This window comes from Euprymna scolopes, chromosome 31 (assembly GCF_053919585.1).
Source record: "Euprymna scolopes isolate OS-2025 chromosome 31, ASM5391958v1, whole genome shotgun sequence".
Classification (NCBI taxonomy): domain Eukaryota; kingdom Metazoa; phylum Mollusca; class Cephalopoda; order Sepiida; family Sepiolidae; genus Euprymna; species Euprymna scolopes.
Genome location: NC_136512.1, coordinates 7,844,668 through 7,870,389, shown reverse-complemented (window position 1 = coordinate 7,870,389; position 25,722 = coordinate 7,844,668). Strand labels below are relative to the sequence as shown.

Here is a 25,722-nt window from a genome sequence, read left to right as displayed (position 1 = left end):
ATAAAAAAAGTACATCAGTTAAAAAAAAAAAGCTTTATTTTGCTAGTATGTTGTAACACTGGTAACAAGTTAATTGGACCATCTGAACTTTTCTTTTTGAGCGATGAAAGAAAAGCGGAATGTTTACGAACAACTAGTCTTCCTCTTAGCAGGAGTCGAGTGTTCTTTTCTGGCAATCACATGACATCATTGCGTTTTTGGCCCTCCGTCCGTTATATTCCGCACATATACACCCCCGCAATGTTGGTTTTGAAAATAACCCGAGAGACGGGGAGGGCACATGTGGCTCCCTATTCAGATGCACGTGGAATAAATAAAGATGTGGACCGAGAGAGTGGAGGGGGGGGGGTTCTTTGGGAAAGTAAACGCCGAATGCCTAACTTCTACGGATGTTGAACGGACGTTAAACGGGCGATGAGGATGATAATGAGGGGGGGGGGCGATGTAGGTTTATCTTTAGGGGATATGAAGCAAAAAAAGGTGTAATTAATTAAGTTTCCGAGGAATAGGCGATTATTCTCCCTCTTCCCAGCCACCTAGTACTATTTATTTTAGTCGTGACAAATTACGTTCTATCAAAATGTGCAGAAGTCGTTATCCAAAAAGAATTTAGAAAAAAAAAAAATTAAAAAGGGGTTCCGGTGGGGGAGTAAGATATTTAAATATTATTATGTGTTCATCAACGTTTCGTCTCTTTTTTTTTTTTTTTTTACACAGGCATCACCACATTATCAAGGCCAAGAGGCCACTCGAAGATAAGGGTCAAAGAGTGTACAGTAGAAATTGGACAATATAGTAATCAATTCGGTAAATTTGTTAACTTATATAGAACGGCTCATCAAGAACTTGTTTATGTTAGACTTGAAGACAACCATATTGTAGTCAGTCGGAAACCAGGAAAACGGAAGACAATTCCACAGGCATGCAGTTCTAAGAAAGAAGCTTTGTTCATGGAATCTACGTTTAGGTTTAGGCACAGATAAAGAGTATATATATACTAGCAAAAATACCCGTCGTTGACTGGGTTCAAAAACAGCCTACAGAAAATGGACTCTGATTTATGAAAGTATGACAGGTCATGAAAAGGAAGGGTTGAAAATTTGGGTTGAATTTGGGGGTATCAAAACCAAAGCAAAATATGATGAAAGTAAAAATAAAATAGATAAACCCCATAATTTATTATACCATACCTGTTCACAATAAAACACTTATCACAATATTCTTTGGATCTATATTAAAAAACCTTGTTAAACTTTGTCACATATTTCCATTCTATGGAGGTCAGGCGCGAACAAACACCCCATAATTTTATTATACCATATTTCTTCAAACTGAAACATAATTATCAAAGTATACTTACGCAGATAAATATGAAAAGTCTTTATTAAAGTTTGTGCCTATTTCCATTCTATGGAGGCCAGGTGCGAACGCAGACCCCACAATTTAATTATACCATCGCTATTTAAGTTAAAACATACTTATCAAAGTATTCTTATGTACATCTATATAAAAAACACTTGTAAACGTTTTTTTTAAATTCTTTAATTTTTTATTTCCATACTTTGTGGACCAGGTGCGAACGCAGACCCCACAATTTTAATGAACCACCGTTCTGCCAGATCAAACATACCCATTCCTGTGTCTCGATACATCTTCTATCATTATATGTAATCAGTTTTTTTTAAATAGTCAACCATATAGGAGCCTATCCGTGACCAGACTCAGAGACATTCAGTTTTATATTTTATATATATATATATATATTTATGTGTGTGTGTATATATATATATATATATATATATATAACGTCATATATCCATTAATATATTTAAAAAGACATGATGCAATTTATATCCTTTTTGGAACAAATATGTCCGTTATAAATCAAATATAGATGTGTAACTGAAAGGAAATGAGTGTATTTTTGTCATGTAATTTATTGATTGATTATTGATGTATTAATTATTATCGGAGGTGTTTTCTATAGTGTTAGAGAGTTAACCTGTGTCCAAAATTAAATTATGTCCATTTAATAGGAGCTTACTTATCAATGGCGATACATCATAGAAACCTCAACGTTGTTTAACTGTTCTTGCATTTGCAATAAACGCTGATTCAAGAAGCGCGGTTTATTTGAAATACATTTAACTATTTTTGTTTATTTGACGTCAAATGTATGATTACACTGCAAAGTATAAGAGAATAATGCATTCAGAGAATTGCTATTTTGATATCTCTTATGTTCATTGCTATTTAATTGGAAATATGTTTATTATATTTTATTCATACAAACCCTTTAATTTATGAAGCTCAATATAATTATTCAGCATATAGCAAATACATGAAAAAAGTCTATATTCAAAATTTCAAGATCTTGACCATCTTACAATTTATTCCTTTAAGTAAATTGACGTGCACAGTTCTTAACAGCACCTGTTTTGTAGCGCAAAATCATTCATTTAATTATTATTATCGATTAATGAATATATTTCGCCCTTAACTCATAAGCAGAAAAATAACCAATTTTAAAAGAAAATAAATGCAATAAATTGTATAATAATTAAATGAATGATTTTGTGCTTCGAAACACGTGTTGTAAGAATTGTGCATGTAAACTTACTTAAAGGGATAAATAGTAAAATGGTCAACATCTTGAAATTTGGAATATAAACTTTTGTTATTTATAGTCATTCATGAAGATTTTTTATAAGCGATCTTATCTGTTTGTGTGTGCAGAACGATCTCTATCAAGCTACTCTATCAATTTTTTTGTCTACAGACGTGAAACTTGATATATAGGGGTTTTTCGAACCTATGGAAGAAATTCAATTTGTTTTTTTTAGCTGGTAAAAATAGCTGCTAAGATGTCAAAATTTAAAAAATTCGAAATTGACGAGAGTAAGCTGACTTAAACTATTCCTCTACGCATGTAAAAATATACATTTGAAGGTTTTTTTTAAGTGTTGATATCCATCTGTCCTTAGGTCATATGGTAGCAAATCCTACTGGAGCGCTAAATGTTTTGGTTGCGATTCTAGCTGATGGCAACCAAGTCATATATATTATTTAACTTTTGAAATCACTAATATATATTGGGTACAATATAATAATCAACAGAGAATTGTCTACATGATAATAAATATGAAACCTGTATGAATCAAAATATCATATTTATGCATATTTTATGACTGGGCAACATCGGGCGGCCTGCTATATAATTTATGAAGATATATGGCAAATAAATTGCATAGAATCTTCCGCGTTTGAAGTTTAATTTTCATGGGCTCTACTAACATACTGAGCACTGTTGAAGTAAATATTGAAAATTGATACAGAAAATATTACATTTTATGAGGATACATGGAATCTATAATATAAATCTCACCTGTCTGTTTAAATGTATGTATGTATGTATGTATGTATGTATGTACGTCTGCCTAAAACTTTTCACGAGATCAGTATCATTTTGAAGCTCGACCCTTCAGATGAGAAATATGGAAAAATTGGTTAAAAACATTACTTCCTTCACCCTCAACTTGGCACTTTTCTACAGGGAGGGGTCGCTTTTTTCGCCGATATTTTCGAAAGTCATCCCTTCTTTTTGATTGACCTTAATTTAAATATTCGTCACTTCCGGTTTGGCGATAGGCGCAACAGCAAAAACGTCACGTTTTTTTCACATTCTTTTCCTCTTTCATGGTGCGAGCCTGCCTGCCTACTATCACTTTTTTTTTTTTTTTTTGCTCAACACATACCTCCAAACACCCGGGCAACGCCGGGCACCCAGGCTAGTAATAATATAAATATTGTTAGTAAAATTTTATTTAAAAGAACAAAAACTAGAAGATGCTTCCAGAATTATCCCTTTCGAACCGTCTACTCCTAACCCTACCCAACCCAACCCTACCGTCGTTTGTGGTCGGTAATACAGGTTCTGAATATAGAGCATGTTTTTATGAAAATCCAATAATTAATTGATTTTTCCCCTCAAATTTAAAAATCGATGCGTTTACAACATTCGTCCTCCCTATTGATTTTTGTTTCTTTTGATCACGTTTGGGTTTTACATTTGTAAACAAGATTTTCGGTTCAAGCAGATTTCGCTGTTTCTTTTTCTTTAAAGTCATTTCATTTGAGAATATTTTCTGAATTCTTCGATATAACTGAAGAATGTTACAATAAAACTAAGGCGGGGGGGGGGTTATAAACATAGATAGGCGAATTATAGACAGAGGCGAAAAGCTAAAATATGCGGAGAGATTGAAAAGTCGGGTATGCCTGACCATATTTGGAGAGAAAAAGGAAATAATCTACCCTTATGTGACGAAGTAAAAATTATAGGCAGAGAAGAACGGTGGAGAGTAACACGACTTAAAGAATTATCACATGTGCTGGGCGACTAAGCAGACCTAGTATATAATTAAACACTATATGAAAACGATTAATAATAATAATAATAATATATATATATATATATATATATATATATATATATATATATATATATATATATATATATAATTTAAAGGAGATTAGAACAAGAGTCTAAAGAGCTGAGTGTATTTCAATGTAACAGTGAAATTACTAGTTTAATTAAAATATAGGAAAGAGAAAGTGCTCGTTGTAATTTAGATATATAATAAGCTCGATAGTTAAATATCCTAGAGCTAATTCAATATTATGTAATGTGATTGATAATTTAAAATTTAAAAATCAAATAAAAACGAAAATGTATGTATGTATGTGTGTATGTTTGTATGTCTCGCAAAATCTTTGGACAGAGGCGACAGATTTTCATGAAATTGGTTTCATCTTGAAGCCCGACATCTTGGACGACAAATATACAAAAAAAAAAAGATTGGTCAAAAACATTAATTCCTTCACCCTAAACTGGACCCTTTTCTACAAGGAGGGGTGCCGAAAAAATCGTTCCTTCATTTTCTCTCCTCCTGCTACTACGACAATGATGTCATGTTTGACCTAGAAAACATTGACGTTAGGTTAAACCACCTGCAAGTGTTTTTAAAGGTTTAATTTTATCCGTTCTCAATTGTATATCTCTTTGGCGCAGGGGTAACATGTCAGACTTTTTTTTCCGCCTTAGCCTCGATGCTTCGGGTTTGAGCCAAGCTTCCTACCTAAACATTTTTTTCTCTTTTACACCTTTTTCCAATTTTGTTAACATCTTGTTTTTTATAATATTAAAACAGGGTCATCCTTTCCTGCATATACACCTCCAAACACCCGGGCAACACCGGGTACCCCGCTAGTCTATAATATAAATCTCACCTGTCTGTTTAAATATATGCATGTATGTATGCATGTATGCCTGCCTAAAACTTTCGACAGAGGTGACGGATTTTCACAAAATCGGTATCGTTTTGAAGCTCGACCCTCCGGATGACAAATATCGAAAAATTGACTAAAAACATTAATTTCTTCGCCCTCAACTGGGTACTTTTCTACAGGGAGGTGGTTGCTTTTTTCGCAAATATTTTTGAAAGTCATCTCCTCTTTTCGATCGACTAGCCTTAATTTAAACTTTCGCCACTTCTGGTTTGGCGATGGACGCAATGGCAAACACATCACATTTTTTTTCACATTCTTTTCCTCCTTAACACTATGGGTCTGAGCCTGCCTACCTACTACAACCTTTTTTTTTGCTCAATACACACCTCCGGGCACCCAGGTTAGTTAAAAAAAAAGGTTCATCGTCCTTTGAAGTATTAGTATATATTTACATTTTTGAGACGTCCTATATATATATATATATATATATATATATATATATATATATATATCAGCTCCTTTAAGAAACTCGTTTGTTATCGTTGAGCACCTTCAGTTGAAATAAAGTCAGTCAATGCACAGATCATCATATAATGATTAGATAGCTCTGAGAGACGTTAAATTTTTTTTTTTAAATAAATGTTTAAATTTCAACAGTATTACTTGTGGTTAACGCTGGCCAAATTACTAATGAAGCCAGAGATGGCTTCTGTTGCCGGGTTCAAATTTATCGTCCGGTATTAATCCAGACACCCTGCATTGATGATTCCCGAAAGAACAAAGCAGTTGTATCTGTAGATATTTAATAATTATCATAGTAAATAATTATATATATATATATATATATATATATATATATATATATTATTACATATGTACTTTTTATTTGTTTTACATAAGCATTTTACGTTGTTACACATTCATGAGCATGTTTTGGTCAGCGAGTTACAAGTAACTAGAGCTCTCTTCAGGCGACATTGCTTATACAAAATATCTTGTTACTTACTTGTAACTGGCTGGCTAAAACATGCTCATGAATTCCTTTTTTTTTTTGCAATCATGTTTTATTAAATATAAAAATTATAATATCCCACCTGGGCAGCGCTGGGACACAGATGTCGCTAGTTAATTATAAACATATAACTTTGTCTCCTAACTCCAACTTATAACCATTGAATCCTTAGTAAAGTTTACAATCCTTTCTGCAATCTAACCAAATTTTTGTACAAAATAAATGTGTTATATAGTTGTGGAACAAAAGAGAAATTAGCTGTTATCTATCTTTCTATTTGTTTATCTTGCTATCGATCTATCTATCTATCTATCAATTTATCTTATTGGAAATAAACAAGAGATGAGATCTGAAGCTATGTTTTGATAAAAGTTATCAAAACATGTTGAGGTGTCAAATGGACAAGTTGCACTGGAAGAGATTTGACCAGCATCGGAAGTACGTGTCTTTCTGTCATGTGTTCTGGTTAGGTATGAAAATAGATGAGTTGGAATTTGGATGTCGAGCAGGGCGGATGTATTGTTTCCCTCCTCCTTGGGAAGGAGCTGACGTGTTTTGAATTGGAGACTAAGAGAAACCCAAAGGCAGAGATATTCATTTCCCATTCTTCTGCGATCGACACCTGGGAAGTAAAAAAAACTATATAAAATCATCGTGTTGGAGTTGAAATGCATTCATCCACAGGCTCGAGCTTCCATCCAAGAACAGATGAAATTCCCAGGTGAACCAAAAGACCAACGACGCAGTTGAAAAATTGATGAGGTATGTCGAAATACATATATGTCAAGAATGAGAGTTCAATAGAAACGTTGTTTTAATTTCAATAAAATAAAATACGCATGAAGTGCGCTTGAAAGCCAAATCAGGACGTAATATTAGGAAAATAAACAAATATTTTACTTGTTTGAAATTTATAACAAATATATTTCGGAGGTATCCTCCATCTTCAGTGTGTTGTCTTCTTTCTTTTATTTTTATTTTTCTTCTTCTTTTCCATGTTGTAAATTTGGAGCAAGAAGTCTGTTTGTATAGAGCCACGCGTTGTATCTGGCGGTTGTATTTTGAGAAGTTTGAAAAAAAGAAACAAAACAACACACTGAAGATGGAGTGTACCTCCGAAATATATTTGTGATAAATTTCAAACAAGTAAAATATTCGTTTATTTTCCTAATATTACGTTGTGATTTGGCTTTCAAGCGCACTTGATGCGTATTTTATTAAATACATGTATGTGTTTATGCGTATTTTATTTAATACATGTATGTGTTTATGTGTATTTTATTTAATACATGTACGTGTTTATGCGTATTTTATTTAATACATGTATGTGTTTATGCGTATTTTATTTAATACATGTATGTGTTTATGCGTATTTTATTTAATACATGTATGTGTTTATGCGTATTTTATTTAATACATGTATGTGTTTATGTGTATTTTATTTAATACATGTGTGTGTTTATGCGTATTCTATTTAATACATGTGTATATGCGTATTTTATTTAATACATGTATGTGTTTATGTTATGTCTGACACACACGCACGCAACACACTTAAACTGATCACGGAACGTAAATAAACTGTCAGAGTAACAAATGGTTCAAATACTAGAGAACCCCACCATAGACATTTAGTAACACGACATGCAATAATACGACATATAAATTAAACCCTCCACAAAGTAACATTATAAACGTCAGTTTATGTCATCAAGTTTCAATCCATCAGACATCGTCTTCATTAATAGGAGTCAGGATCATGTTTGGGCTTCCCACGCACTGCACTTGCTTCAAGAATAATGCCTATCAAAATAATCATAGACTATTCCCAAACTGAGGAGGACCATCACAGCCGAAATAAAGATAGTGTTAAGCGAGTAGTGGGCCAGTGTTATTCATAATTTTGCGCGTTGTATCTAGACGTTAGTCGATCGCCATTCAATGAATAAACATACTACTATATGATATATTTGATATATATGATTGGTTGAGGATCAACATCTGGACAGTACTATGAGAAAAAGGTGTTTGAATGACGGTCCATCTGCATCATCATACAAAGTTTGCTTGAAAAGTAAGAGCTCCTATTTACAATTCTATTTCACCATGACAATGTACCCGCTCACTACGACCTGTTTTTGACCAATCAGAGCATAGCTCTATTAGAATAACCTGCGTATTCACCATTTTTTTTTGTTCCGTGTTATTGTTTCTTCCCCCTAATTTGACAAAGGTCACCAAGGGGACTCGTTTTGAATAAGCACCAAAACGAGTGTAATGATTGTGTGAAGTGGTGATTGCTGCCCTGATATGAGACTGCATTTTTTTTCTGTCTGCGTTCAATAAAGGAGAAATTCTTCTAGACTGAGGCAATTTTATTTTGGCCTTATCGATAATGCCTCTTTTTCGAAAGCTGAGATTTTTCTCAGATTAAAAAAAAAAACAAATCCTGCGCCCAACTTTACTTACTTAAAATTGTTTTTAAGGGGTCAAAAATGAGCCCAAATTGAAAAATTCGTTAAACATTTGGTACACCCATCTTAGTTTATTTTTAATTTTTAATCGGTTTATATGCATGTCACGTTGGTACAGAGGTAATGTCACCAGCTTTGAATGCTACAGTTTCGGTTTCGATTCTAGCTGATGGCACCTAATTTTTTTTAACTTTTGAAATCACGACACTATAATAATATAAACGAAATCTGGAAAAATTAAAATATCATATTTAGGCGTATTTTACGGTTACCGCCCCCCCCCCGCTAGTCTTTCTAGATTGGGGCTATTTTTATTTTCAACCTAATCCAGAATGCTCCTTTTTTTTCGGGAGCTGGATTTTTCTCACATTAAAAAAATGCCCTAGTGTCACACTCTTCCCTTGTAGGGAGGGAAATAAATAAAGACTGAGATTGTTTAATGAAGGTAAAAAAAATAATTAATTTCAAAATTATATCAATGATTCAATTGCAGACTCCGGAAAGACAGGTCAGAAAGTTCAAACATCCGCGTGCCTACACCATTCAACGAAAATTGCACTATTTAGTTATAAACTCTATTTTCTAAGAAATAAATAGATCCGAAAATAGGATACGGTAGAAATAGAAGAAACTTACTTTTTCGCCGATAATTGGAATTCTGTAGGTTTTTGTCCCAAGAACCGAAATAACATTCCAAATCTAATGAGGGCCAACGCGAAAGAGTCTGCAAAAAATCTAGCAAAGAATCGCGTGACCAGTGAATTGAATTGCGATTCAAATCGACCATTATTTATCGATTCTGCCCCCCTCCAAGTTAGAGAAATTTTAGATAGCAACACACAAGTAATACACCATGAAACCAACGTTAAGAATTTTCGAAGCAGTATATACAAGAACTAAAAAACCTGTCCTAAATATAGTTATTTTTCAAAGCAGCAAAAACATTTTAAAACGCCTATCGTAACCTCCTTTTCCCTGTCTGACCCGTCCCTCACCTGAAAACTAGACACTCCCTCCTTCCCCACTGAGCACAAACGGCTTCGCACGCATTAACCGTTTTCCGACTACTCCTGCTTCTAACACTCTTCCTGTAAGCACAACCAAATCTTACACATTCCTGACGATGTCTTGACGAAAGACGAAAAGCAACAAAATCGTGATATGCTTCAAAAAGATAAATTTATGGGACATTTATTCATACCTTTGATCTATACACAAACAAAATAATCAGTAAATTTGAAAAATAAAAAACGTATAACTAAACAAAAGCTCTCTGTTGTCTATATATATATATATATATATATATATATATATATATATATATATATATATATATATATATATATACATTTTTTATTTGTTTTTACATAAGCAGTAATATGCTGCTACACATTCATGAGCATGTTTCGGTTAGCTAGTTACCAGTAACCAGATACCTTTTCAGGCGATACAGCTTATACGAAAGCAAAGTTTAATAATAATAATAATAATAAGAAGAAGAAGAAGAAGAAGAAGAAGAAGAAGAAGAAAAAGAAGAAGAAGAAGAAGAAGAAGAAGAAAAAGAAGAAGAAGAAGAAGAAGAAGAAGAAGAAGAAGAAAGAGTATATCCTGCTCTGCTTCGGTATTGAGCACTTTTGTATAAACTTTATTGGTTACTTAACCTCTGGGAAACAATAACCTCAGATTATATATATGTATATATGTGTATACAGTAGACCTCTGGGATACGGTACCCTAGGATACGCTTTTTTCAGGCTACAACATGGAATACGATGTTTTTCTGGGCCCTGCTTACGGTATTTTCCGCCTTCTACGGTGTTATTTATAATGATATTTGATTATATACATGTGTATTATATACTGTACTTTATTTTGTTACTAATTTTTAATGCTGAATCTTGGGGTTTTACTTATATATATATATATATATATATATATATATAAACGAAATTAAATGATAATCATTTACATACACTGGGAGAATTCTACATAAATTGTGTACGATCGTTTCTGAGACGATATCAATTTTTTTATTGATATCGAACCTCATCGTCAGCACAGGGGTGTGTCACCAAGCTAAAAATTACGGAATAGCATCATGACCAATGTAAAAATAGTCAGAAGATTATATATATGTGTGTGTGTGTGTGTGTGTGTGTGCGTGTGTATTAGTGTTGGGACGATTATTCGTTTTGAGGTATCGGAATTGGAAAAATTTGATATATATATATATATATATATATATATATTTTACTGTTTTGGGGGAAAAGAATTCCAACAAAGTGCTCGATTACAAAGAAACACTTTTTCGATATAAAAGCTTAATATTTATTTAATTGTACAGAAGTTCAGAAAAAACATTGGTACCGTCGGTTTCCAGCCCAACATAATGGGGACCAGTTAATGGTAAAACGTAAATGATGTTAGGCTCTTAAGGGGGAGATAATCCATGTTTCAGTTGGTCCAAGGGAGGTAATTAATCTATCTTATTTATTTTTTAACCTTTTTTATTTTAAATAGTTGAGGGGAGGTATGCAGGCTATTTAATTTCTAAGCCTTTTATATATGTGTATTGTATTCTTTATAATTTTCTTCATTTTTATACTTAATATTTATACTTACACTTGCCTAAATGTCCATTTTCACTTTACTAATTTATGCGTTAAGTTGACTGCATCTAGAATACTCTTGAGGAAATGCCTTTAGGTAGGGTCTTCGTTTGTTGTTCGGTTCTCCCAGTTTATTAGGCGCGCTTGTCACCTATATAAACAGGCTTTGAGGGTCTCATTGCGTACGTTCAAACAGGTTTTTTGAGGGTCATTAATAGTCTTTATAATGTGGTATTTCTCTGCATCTTCGAAAGGGACTTTAAGCAGAGATTTTACATGCACAACAGTTCCTTCAGCGCAAAAACAAGGATGAAGACAGCATTAGCCGCCCGAGTATGGCAGCTAAAAACAACGGAACACTATTCAGCATTAAATGGAGGATCATAGAGAGAAGACCAGCATACTCACCAGCCTCAAAACAGTGCCCCCTTTTTCCTCAGATAGAAACAACATGGCTGACGAGAGGCTAACATCATTTACGTTTTACCCTTAACTGGCCCACTTTATGTTGGGCTTGAAACCGACGGTACCAATGTTTTTTCGAACTTCTGTACAATTAAATCATATCCATGTACCAATAGAACGATAATATATAAACATTACTTGCCTCTAATACGAAACTAAAACTAACCGTAGCATCTTTATTTATAATATAAATATAGATACCAAACTTTAAAAAATTCTTTTTACAAAAAATCAATTATTGGGAAATAAAGGAATTTAGGAAACCAACAAATGGAATCTATTTAAAAAACTTTTTTTTTTCTTTTCTTTTAAATGGCTTAGGGCTCCCCGTAAAAACTTCACATAACTTTGTTCTTAAATAAGGATACGAAAATTAGGCGATACATTAATATTTAAATGGGCTTTTCCGTAACCACAACCAAGGTAAATGTTTCTCGCATGCTTTTCCCGTTAGGGCCCCCCCGCCTTTTTTTCTTTCTATTCAAAAAATGCTACATTGCATAAAGTGTGTTTATTCATAAAGTCTGAAGAAATGCTGGTTTTTGAAATTGTCGAAATAGACATTGAAACAATTGTAACGTAAAATGAAATACACTTTTTTGTTGCCATCAACACCTTGTCTTGAAGTCTTGATTTTGCACACACAGTATATTAATGCTCAATTATGAAATGTGATAATTTTGTAGCTTAATCCTTAAGTCAACCATTTTTGGCTTTAAACCTATTGGTATATGAAAATTTACTGAATTACACGAACTCAGTATAATACATATCAGTATATATATATACATATATATATATATACATATATATATATATATATATATATATTATATATATACATATATATATATGTATATATATATATATATATATATGTATATATTTATATATATATATGTATATATATATATATATATATATGTATATATATATATATATATGTATATATATATATATATATATATATATATGTATATATATATATATGTATATATATATATATATATATGTATATATATATATATATATATATATATGTATATATATATATATATATATGTATATATGTATATATGTATATATATATATATATATATATATATGTATATATATATATATGTATATATGTATATATATATATATATGTATATATATATATGTGTATATATATATATATATATATATATATATATATATGTATATATATATATGTATATATATATATGTGTATATATATATGTGTATATATATATATATATATATATATATATATATACAACGGAGATACTTTGCTTTATGATTCTTTTTTTTCAATTTTTCGTATAATCTTTTTCATCTCAAAATCGAAAATATTAATGAAAGATCCATATATATTACGAGCGCTTTCGATTCGACTGCGAATCATCTTCAGTAATGATGGAATTCAAGGAGTTGATGAGGTGCAAGTGAATAGGAGTAAAAAATGGAAATTACAAAAGTGCAAAGTAAAATACACAAATTGTATCCAGTGATCGAAGGTTAAAACTATATAAAAAAAAAATCGATTAAAAATCTGAGTTTTAAAATCAACGCCACTCATTGGCCAATATTAAACAACGTCATTTACGCGTCACGTCAGACATTTTAATATGTCGTTGCTCTTCTCGAATGCGATGTTATTAATAGTAGGATGATGGGTTCGAATGTAGAACGCGTCGAGAATTTATAACGTTTTAAAATTGTTCTCGTGTTGTACAATTTTTGTATTATCAACAAGGAGTTGTCTAAGATTGGTAGGTGACAGTTATGTTGTTTTATTAAATGCTGGTATATGGCGTTGGTGTTATTTAAATGCAGAGTAAGTCGGCGGGACAACGTTGTTGTTGTATGTCCAATGTGTGTATTATTCTTATGTTTATTTTGAGAGCTACATTCTCCTCGAGGGCATTTGAATAAAGACACAACATTGGTTTGTTCTAATGTTTTTCTAGCCGGAGAGGAGTTGCTTTTAACAACGAGGTTTTGAGTTCTAAACTTCTTATAATAAATAATAAATTTAATTTCACAGTTCTTTGATTCTTTGAATTGCCTTTGTTTTTCAACTCTAAAATTTGGTTGCATTTGGTTTTGGTAAAATGTATTAATAGAGTTGGCATTATGGTACTGATTTATATTAATGTTAAGGTTTAGTGTGGATTGTAGCGTTAGTTTTATTTGTTTATCAACAATATAATTGAGAAAATGATTATTGATGAGTAAATGCTTTACATTTTTTATTTCGATAAGTACTGTTTTTCTAGTGGATGAAATCAATTTTGCGTGATTCAATAAATTTTTAATTGTAGTTATCTTGTACCATTGTGGCCACTCGCTTTTGAAGTTCAAGAGGCTGAAATTTGTGCTGGTTGTTTTTGTTTTGTTTGTTTTTTTGTTTTTTTTTATACAGAATAATTTTTACAGGGCAATATTTTAAGTTGCACCGGCCGGTGTTACGTAAAATATTCCTCTGTAAAAATTATTCCATTTTATCTATAACAGAAAAAGTCTATGTTTTAGACCGTCAAGCCTAAATATCAGCTGACGTGATATTAAAAAAAAAAAAAAACACAGACGGAATTTGATGAACGACATTATCATTATTATTTTATTTCATTTATTTATTTTGTTTATTTTATTTTTATTTATTTATTTATTTTTTATTTTTTTGCGAATTATTCCACCGGGCAAATCAATTTTGCGTGATTCAATAAATGTTTAATTGTAGTTATCTTGTACCGTTGTGTGTGTGTGTGTGTTTTTTTTTATTTTATACAGATATGTTTAATGGACGTATCCATAAGAACTTAAAGAATGGACTTTTTGTTATAATCAATTCTACTGTGAACTTAAGGGTTGAGCTTTTGAAAGGTTTCTTAGTTTGTATATCTGTTTATTATTTTCCGCCAAGATGAGTATATCGACCCGATAGAGTACATATATAGAGGGCTTTATATTATTTTAAAATATTTTATTCTTTGCCATATAGAATTTTTATTATTTGCCATATAGATTTCACTTAGGATCAGTCCGAAGACTGATCCCATTGACACCACATCTACTTGGGTATATGTGTTACCGTTGGCTCATAGAAGGGTACGTGTGTAGTGCAGATTAATGATAAGTTTCAAAATATGTTTTCTATTAATTTTAATTGGAAGGAGTGACGGATTATTGTAAATATAAATAATTATATCAATTATTTATATTTACAGGAACATTAGTAAATAAACTTTCTACATGGAGAGAAGCAATTATTTTTCCCCCGCTTACATCGCTTTTTTAGTATTTGCATTTGTTCATGTGTGGACTTAACACTGTATTTGTTTGGGATATACAGGTTAATAAGTTCCTTTAAGGCTTTTATAAGAAAATAGATGAGAGTAGGAATTTGGGATATGATAGGTCGGAGAGGAGAATGAGGTTTGTGTATCTTGATCGTCCCATATACCTTCGTGTGAAATTGCATATAAATAGACCCAGCCGTCATCGAGTCCATAGGAAACTCTCGAGATATATAAATAAGAATAATTTTACAGGGGAATATTTTAAGTTGCACCGGCCGGTGTTACGTAAAGTATTCCCCTGTAAAAATTCTTCCATTTTATCTATAACAGAAAATGTCTATGTTTTAGACCGTCGAGCCTAAATATCAGCTGCCGTGATATTAAAAAACAAAACAAAAACAAAAAACACACACAGACGGAATTTGATGAACGATATTATCATTATTATTATTATTATTATTATTATTATTATTATTTTAATTTTCTTTTCTTTCTTTCTTTATTTTGCGAATTAGTCCACCGGGCAAATTATTCCTCGTAATATATAATAATCAATAGAGGATTGATTCTATAATAATACATACGCAATCTGCATGAATTAAAATACCATGTTTAAGCGTATTGTACGATCGGGCAACGCCAGGCGGCCAGCTAGTATGAAAATGAATGACTTTTTTTTCAAAACGAACTTTTTTTTTGTTTTTACAAAATTAAACTTTTGTAATAAATGCAAATAATCATTATCTCCCCCTGTTCCGAGTTAAAGTCTTTAAAGAAAATATCTTCGAAGCCTGAAATTCACAAGTGCTAAAAAAAATTTATCACATTTTCATCATATTTTTTTTTACGATGATGAAATGGAGTACTTTCACAGATTAGTCAAAATGCGTCTTGTTACAAGTAGGATAGATAGAGGATGACTACAATCCCCATGCTCCCACACTTTGATGGCCTTGTGCCTAATTTGTTTACTTTTTTTTAGGAAATAAATAATTGAAAGCAGATTATTTTTACGATTACTGTTGCCACTTCATTTCCGGTTGCTATTTCGTTTTTAATTGAATAAACGTTTTAAAGTAATTAAAACATTAAAAACTTATTCAGCTAGGTAGAAGTGTAACTTATCTTGCCTTTGATAACATTTGTTATATATTTGATTTTTGCCCACTTTTTCGAATCTCCATGGATTATAAAACATACCCACTGTTCTGTACTTTCATCTAACAATTTAATAAACAAAAGATACCGATAAAAATTTTTTATTTCACTTGAAAATCATATCCAAAATTGTACGGTCTCTAAACTGCAAACGTACCAAAGCCGGTGTTTTCTGGTTCAAATATTGTAGAACCACTATAACTTTGTTATGTAGGAAATGTTAAAAAAAAAAACAAAAAAAAACAGTCAGTAGCTTTGTTTTGTGAGAGAAAAAAAGTTCTTATTTAGAATTCAACCTAATTTTAAAAAAATACAGGAAAATGTTCAAGATGTAAGTACCCGTCATTAAACGAAGATGTCATATTCCGAAAATTACGTAAATTGAATGATCGAGTATTTTTATCTTCAACCAAGAAAAATAAATTTTATACGTAAACAAAAAGGGACCTTCTCGCATCGCCATCTAGAAAAAACAAGAGCAGGTAATCTCACAATAATTCAAACTTGCGAGATCAGCCTTGTAATGCTAACGATTTAGCATCAATCGATTTAAATCCTTTAAAAAGTATTTTCTACACCAGATTAAAGGTATTCAAGAGTGATAACTAATGCATTTAACGATTAACGAGTTTATTAAGAGTGCTCAATAAAAAAAGAGCAAAATATATTTTTTATTAATATAAACAAATCTACATAGTAGCAACACAACACTGGATATCCGACAAATGGTCGGTTAAAATCAGAAGTCCTCGTCAGGCGACTTAATAAATGGTTGCTTTCCACAGAAGAAACCAGTCCCCAAAACATTATATATATATATATATATATATATATATATATATATATATATATATATATATATATATAACTACTCGCTCAATTTACGCGATTTTTGGAATACGATGTGTTCGTTTCGTGAAGGGTGCGTAAATCATATTTTGTGGTTGTTGTTTGTTGTTGTTTTGCTTAATTAGGTTGAATTCTAAATAAGGGCCAAAAAATGTAGACAAAGAACTTTTTTTTTTTTTTTAAATAGGGGGACCCAGAATTACAAAGAAAAAAAAAACTCAAGATACTTACAGATGGGTAGCAGTACCCAAGGGTGAGGAAAATATAATGAACGATCCAAGAAATTCCAAGAGTTCGAATGTTGTTCGAAATTAATTTGTCTAATAATCCATTCGATGATTAAAAAAAAAGAAAAAAGAAAGTAGATCGAACCTCTCCTTTAAGAAAAAAATAAAAATAAAGGGGAAGGTGTGCAAAAATCCTTCCCGAATTTTTTTTTTTTTTTTTTTCAAAGTGTCGACCCAACAACAACAACACTCGATTTTCCACTGCCTAGAATTTTGGCCCACTTCTAAAACGGCAGTAGGGGGACGGGGGTGGAAGAACAAGGGTCAGACTAAAAGAGTTTCTTCTTCCTTCCAATCCAACCTCATTTAAACAAGAAACAGATTCAAATCTAAAAGAGAGGATAACATAAAGATGTGTGAAAGTAGTTCCCGAACGGTGGGTCGCAGCACACCATGAGATACATTATACAACTAACTTGAGACACAACACATTATTTCACACCGAATCTGTTTTATATTTATTTTGGTAATACTTACTGGCAATATTACGACATACATTTTTTTTTTTAAATAGATAAATTTTTTTAAAGAAATATCAGTCTGGGGCGCTTCTACACTATTGGGACGAATTTTGTAGTCGATAAGAGGTGTTTTCAGATAAAAAAAAAACAAAAAAAACAATGATTTCTACTGATTTTTTTTTTTTTGTCAATTCTAATGAATTACAATGTTAGCTTCCAAATTATGCAGTCAAAAATTACCTGAATATTACTGAATTATTAAATATTTTCTATTTTCTTTGATAAATAATTTTCTACCTCTTCGATTTTCGTAATTTTTGGAATCATCTTACAAATACGAGGAATACGTAAGCACCATTGTTTTCATGTGAAATTCAGTATTACGAATTCCAAAATTTCTTTCTGATAGTGTAGGCCGTTCGTTGGGAAATTAGAAATGTACATGCGTGCAGAACGATTTTTTTCACTCTCTTGAGTAATTTCATGTTAGAACGGCTTTCAGAATAGACACCCCCAATCTTCCCATGTTAAGAACGGCTTTCAGAATAAACACCGCCAGCCTCTTTATGTTAAAAACGGCTTTCAGAATAAACACCCCATTTGGGAGAGGGGGTGAAAAATATTTGCCCTAAATTTAACTGTGATATTCGTTGTCAGCATAATCGAAAATCTATAAAAGTTGACATTTCGAATGCAAACGGTGAGTTGACGCATGTGTACAAACATGACAGCCAGTGAATTACACTGTCTTTCTATCTCGAAGACTACTTGTCTCTACAAAATTTAAATGAAATTTTCTTATTCAGCATAGTCGAAAACCTATCGGAGTTGTCAGTTTAAAGAAAATTGTGAAGGTGGACCTAATGTAAAAAAAATATCCAGGTATATAACAAATAAATGTTACCAAAGGCAAGCTAAAAATGTTAGGTATGGGCAGGTCACATCTTCGGTTGGTTGGTTGGCTGGTTGGTTGTTTTTGTTTTACGGCATATCAACCCTTTTCGGGTTATTTAATGCCGAATCCAAAGATTTTGAAGAAAATATTTTTTAATAGAATATATTTGTTGTTTTCAAGTCGGTTTCTATTTAACCCATAGTTGGAACCCTAACAGGTACTACCACTCTGAGTCAGAGTGGACCTGGGAGCAATGGCAATTAAAGGGTGGCTCCACACTCCCTAAAGCCCACAAGCTGGGGCCTTACCATTGGATATAGTTTAAGGTCATATCCAGGACCCCCATTGAGAGACTTTTACCCTCTGCAGGGGGGCAGTCGGTGTATTCTAATGCCCCACCTACAGGGCCCACATCTTTGGAGTTTCGGAAATCGCTCAAACTCATCTGTAATTTATTTGCGTTTTTCTTCTTTTTTTTTAAAATATATCTGAAAAGAAGTTTTGGTGCTTCTACAGAATTTGCTCTACTTTGGTATTGAGCACTTTTGTATGAACCTTATTTAGATTTTCGTTGGTTGCTTCACCTCTGGAAAATATAAACCTGGAATAATTATATATATTTTTATTGCCTTTTCACTTTAAACAAGGCACAATACCACTTTGATGTAGGGAGTTATTATCAGGGACATAAGTTAAACGGGTACTATGTAGGGAGTTGAGCACCAAGATCTCTGTTCATATTACCCTTGAACTTTTGTATGTCAGTACAGTTGGGGAAACAGGTACCCGGAAAGAAATTCCAAATTCTAACAGTTCTGGGAAAGAAACTATTGGAATAGAAGGCTTTCTTACATCTATGGATTTCTACTGTATAGGGGTGGGACTTTGCTGCTTTTCAGGTTTGTCGAGAGTATTTACGTCAAGGGAGTACAAGGGCTTGTAGTTCGTTAGAGCATTCACCATTAAAATACTTGTAGAACAAGCAGAGAGATGTAACATTTCGTTGATGGGACAGAGGTTGAAGCTTAGATGACAGTTCAGGATCTATCAAGAATGAGAGACTAGTAGCAGATGCACCAGCCCAGATGTGACAAAAATAATCCATATATGGGCGAATGGCGGCATTGTAGACGTATATATGTACATATAAATATATATAAGTTCATCATTTATTTTAAACGTTAATCAGTTTGTATATACCAATCGTAATGGATTAAAAAAAATGTCATAATTAAACAGTTTTTATATTTTGAAATAAAATTTTTTACATAAAGTTTTAAAAAAGTCCAAGCTCAATGATTTTCTTTTTTATTCCAGAGCATATATAGTGTAATATAATAGTTCTCAAAGTTTTCTCAGTTGGTAATTTATTGCTATTCAAAAGGTAACCATTATAATATTGTTTTGTTTGCGACTAACAAGTCGGCAAAATTATGTCTTTGCTGCATTTTTAGTCACTTGCTCATCAGATGATCACTTTAAAAACATAGAAAAACATTATCTTGAACAACTTACATGGTTCTTTAAAACCGACATACACGCTGTTAGATCGAAATTGAGACCGCCCCCCCCTTTTTTTTCATCGTCTTCTTCTAATATTGTCTTTCCAAATCATAATAACCACTTCTGTTCAAGTCTGACGAAGTTACTGGATCGTGAATACGATCCAATAACAGAAACATGTGTACTAAAACAGATAAAACGGCAATTCACACACATACACACACACACACACACACACATATATATATATATATATATACTTCGGAATAGTTTTTTATTTGACAATCAGTGGTTATGTAAACGTGAGATTGTAGGTTTACAAAATATTACTGGCAGCAATATTCTATAAGTTATCCCATCTAAACGAGAATTGCTCGAAACCCCGTGTTTTTGGCACATTCAATAGTTCCCCATTAGAACTCTTTAAAGTTTCGACATAATATTATTTTGTACGCTATCGATTTTCTCCTGATGAGATGATAGCCGAAAGAGCTCTTGAGAAACTTCCGCCTATTTATATATATACTTCAGAATAGTTTTTATTTAACAATCAGTTGTTATGGAAACGTGGATTCGGATATCTACACAGCTATGCGGATTACCCAATATATAGCTTGGACATTATTACCAAACGGATGTAAAGAACGTATAACATGGATTTTACCAAGCAAGCTGGATCTACAAAAACATTCATATCCTTTTTCTACAAATCCTCCTGCTACAGGACTTCTGATAAATGTATTATTTTCACTTTGACTTTCCATGTCTCACTGACTTTAGCAAATAGGGTGCATACCTTTATAACTATTTGCTAATATTTTCTCTCCTCTGATGAGATGGTAGACATCGAAACCCTATAGGTTAAGGAGATTAATTTCCTAAAGTATTCTTTGTATTGCTTAGAATAATAAAAATTCTTTGATATGAAACTCAACCACTTCATTTCATTTCAATGAGAGTTTTTTGAAATTCATTGATTTACAATTTTAATATATATATATATATATATATATATATATATATATATATATATATATATATACGTTTTATTCTTTTTATTACCGTATCTTTCTGTTAAGTTACATTATTGTTTCAGCTACCCGGCCGTTTTTTTTTTGGCCGTCCGTAGCTTCCTCAGACTTTTACAGAAATGTTCATTGTTATGGGATGAAAGAGTGGATGGGGTCGGGGGGGGGGGGTGCGAGAAGAGCGAATAAAAGAGGAAAGGAACAAAGGGGAAAAGGTGGGAGGGGGTTCTTGGTATGTCGGTAATGTTTTAGTTTTGGAGTTTAAGGAACTTGTGGGGGAGGGTCTGGGAAGTTCATTTCTGGTGTGGCTGAGGGCATAGGGATACATGGAGGGGGAAGGAGAGTATGTGGGGGTAGGAGGAGGGGGTTACTTTAAAATTTGAGTCTTAATGTTAAAGTTTTTGGCGTCTCGTTGGTGAGATGATTTCTTGATAAGTATGTCTTGACCTGTTGGGTGTTCGTTTAAGTTCGGAGGTGGGAGGGGAGCTATGATTCGGTTTAATTTCGCAATAATCAGGACAACAATATATTATAACATCATAGGATGTATTTCTTCAGTGTTAAAATCGTTTCTTAACCATTTGGACAAGCTTTATATACTGTGTTATATACGTAAAGAACTGGACAATTTCTGTAGGAAATTTAAAGTTGGAGAGCTCAATTCGTATCCATCTATCTATTAATTATTATATGAAAAGAACTTTGTGTATGCTCATTAACTATGGACTCGAAAACTGCTGGGTTGATTTTTATGAAATTCCACACGAAGATACTATATGTGCCTGGCAGTGTTCTTAGGTAGGTGGTGTATCCGAATGTCTTGAATAAGTATTGATAATAATCCGATGGAAAAAGGAACAGACGATTTTGACCAAAATCAACACCTTACACAACCTAACACCACAAGTGCATACGATAAGTTTTAATATCACACAAGCCGAAAACCGAATCAACAGTAGGTTCTTTGATGTGCAGGAGCGCGTTCAAAATGACTGTTTCTGTTTAAAGCACAATTGCATAATAATACTTGACTTTTGTATTTTAAACTTATTCAAGCCATTATTCCCGCACAAGCAGTAAGGCCAGTTATATAAAATCAACAGTAGATTCTTTGAGACGACAGGGGAGTGTTTGAAATGAATGTTTCTGTTTAGAGCATAAATGAACCATGATACTTGACTTTTGCATTTTAAACTTTAATTCAAGCCATTATATGTGAAAATAATTTTATAAAAATTAACAGTAGGTTCTCTACAGTGCAATGTAGACTACAATGTATTGTAAACTATGTCGCTGTTAGAAGCATGTGAGCTTTCTCCTGGTGCACTACGATGGGTCCCCAACTAGAGCAGACAACCAACTGATTTGATTGAAAAAAAAAAAAAATGGGCGATTACACCGATTTTGATAACAATAAAAAATATGGGAGTGTGAAACATTCGTTGTTCATCATTCAATTCCGGATAATGTCGGGTCTCCCTGCTAGTATATATATAAGACCAAGTAGTTAATAAAACATGTTAAAAACCACTTTGAAAAAACGTTAAAAACATATTTAAATTTAAAAAAGGTAGCACAAAATAAGTGGATAGTCCTTAATCCGTGGAGTTTCGAAGAAATATTTTCCTTCTCACCAGACGGAAGGATTTAGCAAAATGCGGGATCAAAACTCCACGGATAAAAGACTTTCCACTTATTTTGTGCTTCCCTTTTAAAATTAAATATGTTTTTAACTCTTTTTCAAAGTATTTTTAACATGTTTTATTAACTATTTGTTCTTATTATAAGCTCTATTTCCTATTTGGTTTTATCGAGCTTTTACATCTGGTTGAGATTACTTTATAAATATTAACTCTTCAATATTTATAATACACTTTAGTTTTGCCATATTGGATTATTTTGGTAAACTTCTTAACTGTAATTCTTATTTTCATTATATATATATGTGTGTGTGTGTGTGTGTGTGTGTGTGTGTGTGTGTGTGTGTGTGTGTGTGTGTGTGTGTGCATGTTTGTTGCTTCTGAGTGGTAATGAAGAAACCACATTGTCAGCATAATTGGATTTTAGTAACACATAAATGTGTGGGTGTACAAACAGGTTTTTCTCAGGATGATGCAAGCACTTGATATTTAAGAGGATAATAAAGAAGTCTGGCTTATGACACACACAGATATATATATATATATATATATATATATATATATATATATAAAAATGAGACAAACATGACCAACAATATGCATAAGTAATAACAGACAACTAAAAACATAAAACACTGAGAAATGAAAACAACAATATATATATATATATATATATATATATATATATATATATATATATATACATATATACACACACACATATATATATGTATATATATGTGTGTGTATATGTGCATATATATATGAATGTATATATATGTATGCATATATATATATATGTATATATGTATGCATATATATATATATGAATGTATATATATGTATGTATATATATGTATGTACATACATGTATATATGTATGTATATATATGTATGTATAGTGGTCAAGGTCTGGTGTGGACGTGTGTTAAAAGCACACAGATGTCTTAGCGTCTTTCTGTGCTTCTCCTAGACAAATCAACCTCACGTGCACGTCGTGACCACTGCCACGCAAACGGGGCTCTGATGAACGGCGAGTGTCCTGCGTCGTATAACTGGACCTCCACTGCCTTGTGGGCCAAGGTTATTTAACCAAAGGCTAAGGGTGAGGTAACCCTGACAGAAACCTCCAGAGGAGCTTAGGCCCTGTAAGCTGCGGCATATATGACCCACCGGCGTGTGGAATATTCTTTGGTGCTCAGCAACCTAAGTTCCAGTCACGGATCAAATGGCATGGTGGGTGGAGAGGGCTCTGTAAGCCGTACTGAAGGCAACCTCCCTAGGAGAAGGAAAACTCTGATATAAAACCTTCGATGACTGCTGCATCCAATGATGTTGACTTGCTCTTCTTTTTGGATCAATGTGGCAGTTGTTTAGAGAGTGGGATTGTCTCGGTGCAAAGTCTTTCCCCACTATAACAATCCTCATGCACAGGCATTGCTTGATATAAATTAGATACACTTTTTACCATCTCGTGTATCTTTATAGCAAAAAGGCTGGATGTATCCTAAAACGGCAAAATATTCAATGAAGTTGGAAAATATGATTATAAACGTAAATGGCAATAAGGGAACTGGAATTTCCAGGGTCTGGCTCGGCAGGTGTATCAGGGCTCCACAGCCTGGACCCGGTCGTCATCATGATACTGCGAGGAAATATATGACAATGACCATCGGCTGTTGGAATATGCGGACGCTGCTTAATTTGCCGTCAACAATAACATGTCCAGAGCGTAGATCTGCTCTTGTATCTAAGGAACTTCAACGTTATGACATGGACATAGTTGCTCTGTCTGAGACCAGGCTGGCTGATGAGGGATAGTTTTCTGAGTTGGCTGGAGCCTACTCCATTTTCTGGAGTGGTAGAGCAGATGGATGTAAGAGGGAATCAGGCGTGGCTTTTGCTATAAAGGCATATATTCTTTCTAGTCTGGAAGAACTTCCCTGTGGTGTGAGTGACCGGATCATGACTATGAGGTTACCTCTGGTAAATGGTTGTTATACAACTTTTTTGAGTGTCTATTCACCCACTATGGATGCAACAGAAGATGAAAAGGTTGCTTTCTACCTTTGTGCAGTGTAGTTAGACGCATTCCCTCTGCTGATAAGATCTTCATTCTTGGAGATTTTAATGCTAGAGTGGGAAGAGATTTTGAAATCTGGGACGTGCTGGGTAAACACAGAGTGGGCAAGTGTAATAGCAATGGTCTGATGTTGTTGCAGTTTTGTTCCAGCAGAAGGACAAATACAAGACGACCTGGATGCATCCTGGTTCCAAAAAATGGCGCTTGATAGACCGTGTTAGTCAGAAAATGTGAGATGAGGGATATCTGCAGCGTTCGTGCCATGCGGGGTGCGGAGTGCATTGGTTGGTCCGTACAAAGATTAAGTGTGTTGTGAAGCCCAAGATGAGGGGAGCTAGTGTGGCTATCCCAAAGCGACTTAATGTTGCCCGTCTAAAGGACAATATTTTGAGAGAGAAACTAGTTAAGGAGATGGAAGAGATTGATTGTGAAAATACTTAGCCTGCTTTTAAGGAATCTGTCTATGAGGTATGTGAGAGAGTATTAGGTTATTGTGAGCGTAAACAGGATTGGTTCAATGAGAATGATACTGAAATTCAGGCTCTGCTTCATTCAAAAGCCAGGGCATTGCACACTTATCTCGGGGGTGGTTTGACGGATGGTGAGCAAGATCGATTGAGGGACAAGTTTAAGGCAATCAAGCACGAGATGCAGAGGAGGTTGC

At 33.0% G+C, this 25,722-nt stretch overlaps 1 protein-coding gene across 10 annotated transcripts in view; it reads right to left on the bottom strand.

Moving 5' to 3' along the window:
• The window catches only part of LOC145255614 (pleckstrin homology domain-containing family H member 2-like), a 1,732,783-nt gene that overhangs the window by 933,700 nt on the left and 773,361 nt on the right, over positions 1-25,722 (bottom strand). For 2 of the 10 annotated variants that reach the window (XM_080114128.1, XM_080114129.1), the window contains exon 1: positions 17,393-17,766. The exons of the other annotated variants lie outside the window; for them this stretch is intronic. The gene's annotated coding sequence lies outside the window, so the exon portion shown is untranslated. Of the gene's footprint in view, positions 1-17,392; positions 17,767-25,722 lie in introns of those variants that run through there. 10 annotated transcript variants of the gene reach the window in all.